This window comes from Aotus nancymaae, unplaced genomic scaffold, assembly GCF_030222135.1.
Source record: "Aotus nancymaae isolate 86718 unplaced genomic scaffold, 86718_ANA_hifiasm-v0.15.2.pri h1tg000093l, whole genome shotgun sequence".
NCBI lineage: Eukaryota > Metazoa > Chordata > Mammalia > Primates > Aotidae > Aotus > Aotus nancymaae.
In genome coordinates this window covers 96,664-107,952 of record NW_026988508.1, presented here as the reverse complement: position 1 = coordinate 107,952, position 11,289 = coordinate 96,664, and the positions used below count along the sequence as shown (strand labels likewise).

Below are 11,289 nucleotides of genomic sequence, written 5' to 3'. Positions count from 1 at the left end.
GGAGTTTAAAACTAGCCTGGCCAACATGGTGAAACCCCATCTCTACAAAAAAATCCAAAACAAACAAACAAACAAACAAAAAAACAATTAGCCAGGCATGGTGGCAGGCACCTGTAATCCCAGCTACTCAGGAGGCAGGAGAATCGCTTGAACCTGGGAGGCGGAGGTTGCAGTGAGCCAAGATCACGCTACTGTGCTCTGGCCTGGGCAAGAGAGCAAGACTCTGTCTAAAAAAAAAAAAAAACAGAAAAGAAACAAAAATATTTCCTTAATGTCAGATTATGGATACTCAATTATTCAATCCATCATCGACTTTTCACTTGAATCAACAGAAAAATTAATTCACGTTCACAGTAAGTACAAACAGAAGTCTTTATCAGAAGAGTCTATGAACACTCCAAACAGTTATTTTAAAATCATAGAAGCATTTAGAGTACAATGTGGTATCTATTTAAGGACATACTCACTCTCTGTTCATCATCAGATCCTTGTGAAGACATACAAGTAGTTTTCGTTGCCATGTGAGACTGAAAGAGCTGAAAAAGGAATACAAAGGCTTAAAAGGAAACAGAAACATTTCCCGCAAAACCCATTATCTAAATAATATATTTACATGAATAAGGTGTTACAATATTGTTGTTATCACCAAGTTTTGACTCGTAGTCTACACTATTGAATTGCGTTTGAAATTGTGGCTTTCTTAATGGATAGGTATCTACATAAGTAAATAACATATAATATTCAACATATGCAGTAATACACTTACACACAAAAAAATTGTAAGAAATTAGTAAACTCCCATTTACAAGTAGGGAGACAAAGAACTTTATTTTTACTTAAGTTGCTTTATAGGATTAAAAAGGGAAAATAAGCTATTTCATTTTTAAAGACACTCTAAGAGCCAAGAAGTCCCTCAAAATTAGGTATGCTCCACTGCAGTGTGGCAGGGGAAATATAAATGTCAAGAATGCTACAATTGCAGAGTGGTGGGGAAAGCAGGGATTTTATAATTTGAACAAGTACCTTAGTCACCAATTAAAATAAAAATAATCATTTATAGAACTCATATTACATGTCCATATCACTATGCTAGCTAGCTCATTAAGTTCATTTTCTTATATAATCCTTACAATACATCTGAGCTATACATATTATCATTCTCATAGCCTAGATGAAAGAATTTGGATTCTCTATTTTTTTTTTCTTCAAATATCTTTTTTTTTCTTTTGTGTTTTAGGTTTTGGGGTACATGTGAAGAACATGCAAGACTGTTGCATAGGTGCATACGTGGCAGTGTGATTTGCTGCCTTCCTCCCCTTCACCTATATCTAGCATTTCTCCCCATGCTCTCTCTCCTCAACTCCCCACCCCCCACTGTCCCTCCCCTATTTCCCCCCAACAGACCCTAGTGTGTAGTGCTCCCCTCCCTGTGTCCATGTGTTCTCATTGTTCAACATCCGCCTATGAGTGAGAACATGCGGTGTTTGATTCTGTGTTCTTGTGTCAGTTTGCTGAGAATGATGGTTTCCAGGTTCATCCATGTCCCTACAAAGGACGCGAACTCATCGTTTTTGATGGCTGCATAATATTCCATGGTGTATATGTGCCACATTTTCCCTGTCCAGTCTATCATCGATGGGCATTTGGGTTGGTTCCAGGTCTTTGCTATTGTAAACTGAGCTGCAATGAGCATTCGTGTGCATGTGTCCTTATAGTAGAACGATTTATAATCCTTTGGATATATACCCAGTAATGGGATTGCTGGCTCAAATGGGATTTCTATTTCTAGGTCCTTGAGGAATCGCCACACTGTTTTCCACAATGGTTGAACTAATTTACACTCCCACCAACAGTGTAAAAGTGTTCCTATTTCTCCATATCCTCTTCAGCATCTGTTGTCTCCAGATTTTTTAATGATCGCCATTCTAACTGGCGTGAGACGGATTCTCAAAGGTTGAGTAATTTACCCAAAATCATACAAGCCAATAGGATTTAGACACAGGTCTGATTTGACTGCCAAGCTGGTGTTCCTTCTACTGCCTCAAATTATAAACCAAATGGATATTCACTGTTCACAACAGTACAGAATGAGGAAAGAGAGGTACAAGAGAAACTGTATTAATTTCAAGGTACTGCTATCCTACTTCTGAATATAGTACAAGATACTGAGGAAATGTGACATTTTTAAAAAAGTAATATTACTATGAATGTAGTAAGAAAAATTGCAAATGGTGTCAATGAGAATACACTCTTGATTCCCTAGTCAGCTCCCTTGATTCCCTAGTAGCTCAGCTCTCTTTCCGAGAGGCATCAGACCCTTAGGCATCCTTCCAGAGAGAGACTGTGCATGTCTAAGCAGGCATCCTTTGTTTATATAAATGGTAGCTGTCTGCTGCTCTGTGCTATGTTTTTCTTTTTCGCTGAATCTCTCCTGGAGACTGTTTCGAAGTACTATTTAGAGCTACCTCATTCTTTCTACAGCATAGTGTTCTCCTCTGTATACCATATTGTGGTATATATGGATGCTCTTCTTTGAGACTGTCCTATTGTCTGTAATTACAATGAACGGTGCTGCAACAAATGTCACTGCAATAAAAGAGAGAACTTGGGTGCTCCCACCACCTTGCCCTGATTGTGTGTGGGCGCACAAACAAACACACACACACACACACACACACAGAGTGAATGAATCCCATACAGATACAACAGTGTACATTGTGACTGCATTTTATATATGCTAACAACAATCTTCTGCTGGTACACTTTGATAAAATAGGCTGACTTTGTGACTGAACACTCCACATAATAGTGTTTTCTTATTTCTTTTTCTTTTTTTGAGACAGAATCTCGCTGTCACCCAGGCTGGAGTGCAGTGGTGCAATCTCAGCCACTGCAACCTCTGCCTCTCGGGTTCAAGCAATCCTTTTGCCTCAGCCTCCCAAGCAGCAGGGATTACAGGCATGCACCACCACGCCTGGCTTATTTTTGTAGTTTTAGTAGAGATGGGGTTTCGCCATGTTAGCCAGGCTGGTCTCAAACTCCTGACCTCAAGTGATTCTCCCACCTCAGCCTCCCAAAGTATTGGGATTACAGGCATAAGCCACCATGCTCAGCCAACGGTGTTTTCAAATCCTAAGTTTTGCCAACACAAAATGATGTTTGTCAGTTGGAAAATACTCCTATTTAAAAGCACACAAAACCTCAGTGAGGGATATCAAGGTCCTGGCTGTATTTTCACAATGTGAAAAGCAAGAAGTATGAATGATACAAAGCACATCAGAGACTAGCCTGATTTTAATTCCTGGCCTCAGGTTTTAGCTTGTAACTACACATATACTTCACTTACACCCTGCCATTCTGAAAAGTCCCCCTGTCTCAGTCACCATGTGGTGCATAAGCAGTATCAGGTCCCTCTACTCTGCAGGATAGAAAGAAAGTGAAAGCCCCTGGAAACAAACAGTCGTGGTTATAGAAATTTGCAGAAAGAGATCACTGAAGGCAAGAGTCAAAGAAGAAAATAACTTTGAGCCAGGTGCCGTGGCTCACACCTGTAATCCCAGCACTTTGGGAGACTGAGGGGGGTGGATCACGAGGTCAGGAGTTCAAGACGAGCATGGCTAATATGGTGAACCCGTCTCTTCTAAAAAACACAAAAATTAGCCTGGCAAGGTGACGGACGCCTGTAATCCCAGCTACGCTGGAGGCTGAGGCAGAAGAATTGCTTGAATCCGGGAGGTGAAGGTTGCAGTAAGCTGAGATCACACCACTGAACTCCTGCCTGGGAGCCAGAGCAAGACTTCATCTCAAAAAAAAAAGTAGAAAGAAAATGACTTTGAACTGAGTCAGGAAAGAGGTACAGCTCTAGATGAGACATTTAAGGTAGAAAAAAATCCCTAAGCACCAGAAGACAGAATTTCACACTTGGAGAAAGTAAACAGTAAGTTTAAGAATTTGATGGAGGCCAGGCACAGTGGCTCAGGCCTGTAATCCCAACACTTTGGGAGGCTGAGGCAGGCAGATCACGAGGTCAGGAGTTCAAGACCAGCCTGGCTTGAAAATACAAAAATGAGCCAGGTGTGGTAGCATGTGCATATAGTCCCAGCTATTCGGGAGACTAAGGCAAAAGAATCGCTTGAACCTGGGAGCCATAGGTGACAGTGAGCTGAGATCTCGTCACTACATTCCAGCTTGGGCGAGAGAGTAAGACTGTGTCTAAAAAAAAAAAAAAAAAAAATTGATGGAAAGAAGCATTCACTGATCTCAGCTGCAAAGTTATAAATGATGTTAAAAGGAACAGATTAGGGACAATACCTTAGTGACAGACTGAGTAAACCGGAAATGTCCATTTAGAGTCTGACTTTCTGGTAAAGGTTAAGAGGTGTCACAGAAAATGTCTGGCTAGGGGCCCTCTTCAGAGCCCTGCATTATATACACTGAGTAGGAAGGTAGAACATTCCATATTTGAGATTAATTCTGGACCTAACATACTACCTGATCGCCTCTGAGCATCTGTGTCTACTACAAGTAATGCACCACACATATAATTCACTGAGGCTGTATTATTTTGACTTGCCAAGTATAGAACTTTAAGGAAAATTAAACTTTCATTTTTATTTTATTTTAGAGACAAGGTCTCCTTCTATTGCTTAAGCTGGAGTGCAGTGGCACAATCACAGCTCACTACAGCCTCCACCTCCTGGGCTCAGGCGATCCTCCCACCTCAGTCTCCCAAATAGCTGGGACTACAGGCATGCACCACCACACCTGGCTGAAAATCATACTTAAAAAATGACTGGTGGCCGGGCGCGGTGGCTCACGCCTGTAATCCCAGCACTTTGGGAGGCCGAGGCGGGTGGATCACGAGGTCAAGAGATCAAGACCATCCTGGTCAACATGGTGAAACCCCGTCTCTACTAAAGATACAAAAAATTAGCTGGGCATGGTGGCGCGTGCCTGTAATCCCAGCTACTCAGGAGGCTGAGGCAGGAGAATTGCCTGAACCCAGGAGGCAGAGGTTGTGGTGAGCCGAGATCGCGCCATTGCACTCCAGCCTGGGTAACAAGAGCAAAACTCCGTCTCAAAAAAAAAAAAAAAAAAAAAAGACTGGTAAGAAAGTAGTTTTTAGTTTTTAACATAATGATGGCAATGATAAGTTTTGGTAAAACGCTGCTTAGTGTTGATAAGTAAAATCTGCTTAGAAAAATATTAGAGGCTTTATACTCATTTACCATTAAACTTCAATAAAATATAGGTTAAACTTCTGTCATTAATATAAGTTCATATCAAATATCTGCTTTTGTTTATTCATTTACTGTGTTTCTGAACATCTGACAAAAAGCCTACTTAAAATATCAGTGGATAAATATTTTGATCAAGAAGTTTAAATGAATCACATACAAGTAATATAAATCATTGTTTCAAATATTTTCCACTAGTACTACTTGGCCAGTTAAATTTCCAAAACAAGTTTAACACTGGAAAAGGTTTTTATTTTTTTCAATTTAATTATTTATTTATTTTTGAAACAGGTTCTAGCTGTGTCAGCCAAGCTGGAATGCAGTGCCATGATCTCGGCTCACTGCCAAGATCCTCCACCTCTCAGACTCAAGCTATCCTCCTGCCTCAGTCTCCTGAGTAGCTGGGACCACAGGCGCATGCCAGCAGGCCTGGCTAATTTTTTTGTTTTTTTTTTTTTGAGACATAGTTTCGCTCTTATTGCCCAGGCTGGAGTGCAACAGCACAATCTCGGCTCATCACAACCTCCACCTCCTGGCTTCAAGCAATTCTCCTGCCTTAGCCTCCCAAGGAGATGAGATTATAGGCATGTGCCACCATGCCCAGCTAATTTTCTATTTTTAGTAGAAATGGGGTTTCTCCATGTTGGTCAGGCTGGTCTCAAACTCCCAACCTCAGGTGATCTGTGTGCCTTGGCCTCCCAAAGTGCTGGGATTACAGGCATGAGCTACCACGCCCAGCCACGCCTGACTAATTTTTTTGGAGAGATGGGGTCTCACTCTGTTGCCCAGGCTGGTCTCACACTCCTGAGGTCAAGCAACTTGTCTGCCTCAGCCTCCCAAAGTGCTGGGATTATAGGCGTAAGCCACCGTGCCCAGCTGGAAATGATTTTTAATAAACTAGCAGGGAAAATAAGAATAGGACAAGAGTTGGCTGAATCCCTCTAATGGCAAACAGAGCTCAGTATAAGGCTAAGAAACACTAAATTAGAAAAAAATTTAAAATCTGCAAATAGAATCCTGGCCTGCTCTATCATTGACCACCTACTTAGTATGTGTAAATCACTCAGCTGGGCTTGACGGTCTCAACAGCAATAAGATATGGCCCTTGATCTTGTGACTGTGTCTCAGAGAAACATGAATGCACAACAGGCAACCACAATCTCGTTTCAATGCACAAGGAGGTAAGGAGACTAACCATCTCAACCCACCTTTGACTACATAGTCAATTTGCTTTTTCTATAGCTTCTATTTTAAAGATATATATACATCAGGCACACACAAATCATATATAAATCTACACACCTACTTTCCAAAAGGAAAAAATCCTATACAGTAATTTAACTCCTAGCAAAGTCTACCATATACTTTTTAAAAAGTTGTATTATCTATGAGTCCTAGAAAGAAGCGCCAAACATGGCATAGCTGGAGGAAGGTCAGGTACTCCATCTTTAAAATCTCAGTTTGGGCCAGGCAAGGTGGCTTATGCCTGTAATCCCAGCACTTTGGGAGACCACGGAGGGTGGATCACTTGAGGTCAGGAGTTTGAGACCAGCCTGGCCAACATGATGAAACCCCATTCTCTACTAAAAATAAAAAATTAGCCAGGTGTGGTAGCACACACCTGTAGTCATCCCAGCTACTCAGGAGGCTGAGGCAGGAGAATTGCTTGAACCTGGGAGGCGGAGGCTGCAGTGAGCTGAGATCGCGCCATTGCACTATACTCTGGGCAACAAGAACAAAACTCCATCTCAAAAACAAAACAAAACAAAAAAAGAGACTCAGCAAGATAAGACAGCGGCAAGTTGACCTCCAGTGCACATGGCCTGTTTGCATCTCCCTGGGAGGCTGTCAGGACAGCAAGGCTTAGGGTTGTCCAATCCCATCAAAATAGTGCCTCCATTATACCATCAAACTCCAACAAACACAAAAGTTAGAAGATAACTGCAAATTCTACTACTTAATCTCAAAAGATCATCAAGATGGGGAAATTCTTGATAGTAGTTCATATAAAACAGAGTTAACAGTCTCAAGCTTAACAAAAGCTTGCACTATAACAATGACAGTTTAAATTGCAAATGCAATCTTATTTTAAAATTACTCCTAATTAGAAAATTATTTATTATAGAAAAAATATCATTTCTAATTTCTGCTGTTTTAGTAACACTGCAATGAATACTCCCATTTGAACTGTTTTACTAACACTACAATGAACTTTCACTCATGGCACCCAAAGAGGTACACCATTCCGATTCTCCCTTCAAGCAATACCTAGTCCTGTGCCTTCAAAGAATGCAGTTCACTGACGGTCTCCACCTGTAGAGCCTTCGGAAACTGCTGCAATATAGACCCAAGACCACTTTCTCCCTAGGCAGCTGGTAGGTGAAGACTGGGCACAGTAGGGATGTCAGGGCTGCCTGGCCCAGACTTTGTCAGATTCGCATTGTTGTGCAGCTCTCACTGCCCAACTGGGCTTCCTCCCTTCTTTCCTTGAACAGCTATCAAGATCTGGATCAGGGCGTGAAAGTTTTCTCCCCGCCACCCATACTTCCTGCTTTCTCCTTCTTCAACTTTCACAGGCAACAGTCCCCCTGCCCCTCATCTCCAACAAATCTCCTATAACTGCTAGCTCCTCCTATGTGTCTGCTTCCAGGAGGATTCTAACCAACTCACCTGTATAACCATTAATTATTCTGTGCATCTGACAATATCTTAAATTCCTAGAAAATAATTCCTGTTCCAAGCATACTGCCAAACTGCCCCTCAAAAAAAGACTGGGCCTGCTTATATTTCTAATATTAGCAATGAGTTGAAAAAACACCACAAACTGTTTTTCCTCTGTTCTCACACAACACAGAATAATTTTGTGACCAAAAGTGGGAAGTTTTCCCCACCCAGCAAACAAGCAATCAGTTTTGCAGTGGCTACCAGCTGGGTGACCTCTAATTTAATTCTGACACTATCTGCTTGGCGATAGAGTCCAATCCCACAGACTGAGGGCAAGTCCCCAAGACTCTACACCCCATCCCAACCCCACTTCTGCTCAACGCAAGCCCCAGGTCATTTTCCAATGCTTCTGACAAATGGCTAGAAACCAGGGTTCCCATAACCCCCATCTCAGGTTCAATTAATTTGCTCATTTGCTCCATTTACCAGTTTATTACAAAGGATATTTTAAAGGATACAAATAAATAGCCAGAGAAAGAGATACACAGGACAAGATCTGGAAGGGTCCCAAACCCAGAGGCTTCTGTCTCCCAACACAGGGATGTGCGCAAGCCTCCATGTTTGGCTAACTACAAGCTCTCTGAACCCAGTCCTTTGCTCTTAAGGAGCCTCCATTATACAGGCATAATTGATAACCACTGGCTACTGGTGATCAATTAACTTTCAGCCCTCCTCTCCCCTCCCTGGAGACTGGGAGATGGAGCCCAACCCTTTAATCTTGCCTTGTTCTTTCTGGTGACCAGCTGCATCCTGAAGCGACCTAGGGGCTGCCAGCCACCAGTCACCTTGTTAGCATATAAAAGACAGCACTTTGGAAGTTTTAAGGATTTCAGAAGTTGTATGACCAAATACATATTTCACAATAATCACAAGTGTATAAAAGGGTCCATTTCATTATATATTCATCAGTACAGGGTATTAACAATTTTTAAATTTTTGTCAATTTGACAGGCAAAACTGACACCTTAATTTGACTTCTGGTATTTTTCAGCTTACTGGCCATTTCTAGTATATTTCCATAAATCACCAATTCAAGTTTTCCCACTTGCCTATCAGGGTATTACTTTCTTTATTAGTAAGAGCTGCTGGGTAAAACTCTTTGCTTGTCACACATATCATAAATATCTTCCTGATTTACTACTGATCTTTTCAGTTTTCATAAAGTCCAATCTATAAATCTTTTCCTATGACTTCTTCCTTAAATATAAAGCTCAAAATATCTTTCTACACTCTGAAGGTTAAAAAAAAGTAAATTTTCTTTTGTGGTTTCATGTCGTACAGATTAAGTTTTCTAATGTTCTAGGAGATACTTTCTAGTACTGTACGAGTCAAGGAAATAAGACTTTTTCCCAATATTGTTAGTCTATTGCAGCATAAGAGGATCAAGGAACAGCAAAGTATATTCATTCTGTCATATGAAAATGAACTTCCCAAGGGAAAAACCTGTACCTCGTGAATAGACTAGAGAGGCAGATTTTGAGACAAGGAAGGGAAATGACTGAAGGACTAGAGCTGCCTAACAGAGAAATGAGCTGCCTAGGAAGCACTGAGCTCAGGCCCTGGAAGGGTTCCAACAGCGGCACAGTAACCACCATCAATGCTACAGAGCTGATTTCTGTACTAAGTGGGTAACAAAGGTAACACTCTTCTAAGGTCTCTTTCAACTCAGATTTTATGACTATACTTGGAACAAACAATGAGAGAAAAGTATGTGATGTGAAGAATGCAAACAACTTACAGAAACTGCATGAACAGAAAGGGAGATTAAGGAAAGACACAATAAAATTGCATCTTATTGATGTGAAAAGACCCCACAGAACTAAATCTCCAGGTTTATTTAAATAAAAAGTAGACCGGGTACAGTGGCTCATGCCTGTAATCCCAGCACTTTGGGAGGCAGAGGCAGGTGGATCACCTGAGGTCAGGAGTTTGAGACCAGCCTGACCAACATGGTAAAATCCATCTCTACTAAAAGTACAAAATTAGCCAGGTGTGGTGGTGCATGCCTATAATCCCAGCTACTTGGAAGGCAGGAGAATTGCTTGAACTCAGGAGGCAGAGGTTGCAGTGAGCCGAGATGGCACCATCGCACTCCAGCCTGGGCAACAAAAGCAAAACTCTGTCTCAAAAAAAAAAAAAAAGTATTACTAGATGGCTCCCTTTCCTTGGAAAGTGAGCATGTTCCATGCAAGCTAGGTGACACAAAAGCCAATGAAATTTGAGAAGCCATTTATTTAACCCAGGAAAAGTAAATGAGAGAGGAGCTGAAAAGGGGAAGGCAGGCTGGGCGTGGTGGCTCCCACCTGTAATCCCAGCACTTCGGGAGGCAGAGGTGAGCGGATCATTTGAGGTCAGGAGTTTGAGACCAGCCTGGTCAACATGGTGAAACCCCATCTCTACTAAAAATTACAAAAAAATTAGCTAGGCGTGGTGGTGGGCACCTATAATCCCAGCTACTCAGGTGTCTGTGGCAGGAGAATCACTTGAACCCTAGAGGTTGCAGTGAGCTAAGATGGTGACACTGCAGTCCAGCCTGGGCAACAAGTAAAACTCCATCTTGGGAAAAAAAAAAAAGGAAAAAAAAAAGAAATGAGGAAGGCACAGAAATAAATACCCATTAAAAGGACTTAAATCTTGGACAACATAGGGAGCCCTGTCTCAAAAAAAAAAAAAAAAAAAAAAAATTTATCCAGGCACAGTAGTGCATACCTGTGGTCCCAGATACTTGGGAGACTGGGGCAGGAGGATCACATGAGCCTGGGAGGTCAAGGCTGCAGTAAGCTGTGACTGTGCCACTGTACTCCAGCCTGGGCAACAGAGCAAGGCCCTGTCTCAAAAACAAAAACAAGAAAACAAAAAAGCATTAAAAGGGCTTAAAGTTGATGAGGAACATTTGGGGAAAAAAGAATATTTAGGAATCAGTGTGAAGTCTATCCAAACTTATTGTTTTTCAATTACTCCACAAATGTACACAATATCATTTTAAAAGCCTTACATTTTAAGGACAGAATAACAGACCCAGGCATTGTGGATCAAAGCTGTATAAATCAATAACCTTGCAATTTAAATTTTAGTACAATTGGGAGACATACATACAACTAAAAATATGGAAAAGACACTCAGGATATAATGAAATCTGCATAGTCAGAGAAGGCACTGGCAAGAAAAGGCTTGAGCAGAGACTTGATGGAGAAACAGGAAATTTCCTAGCAAATAAAGACAAGACAGGCTTGGCCCAGTGACTCATGCCTGTAATCCCAGTACTTTGGGAGGCTGAGGCAGGTGGATCACCTGAGGTCAGGAGTTCAGGACCAGCCTCACCAATATG

The 11,289-nt window shown here is 41.6% G+C and overlaps 1 long non-coding RNA gene across 1 annotated transcript; it reads right to left on the bottom strand.

Moving 5' to 3' along the window:
- Nucleotides 1-467: 467 nt before the first annotated feature.
- Nucleotides 468-11,289, bottom strand: LOC135271847 (uncharacterized). Its single transcript, XR_010339979.1, has 2 exons — nucleotides 10,671-11,289; nucleotides 468-536 (listed from the first exon to the last, which is right to left on the bottom strand). It is a non-coding gene; the product is annotated as an uncharacterized LOC135271847 (long non-coding RNA).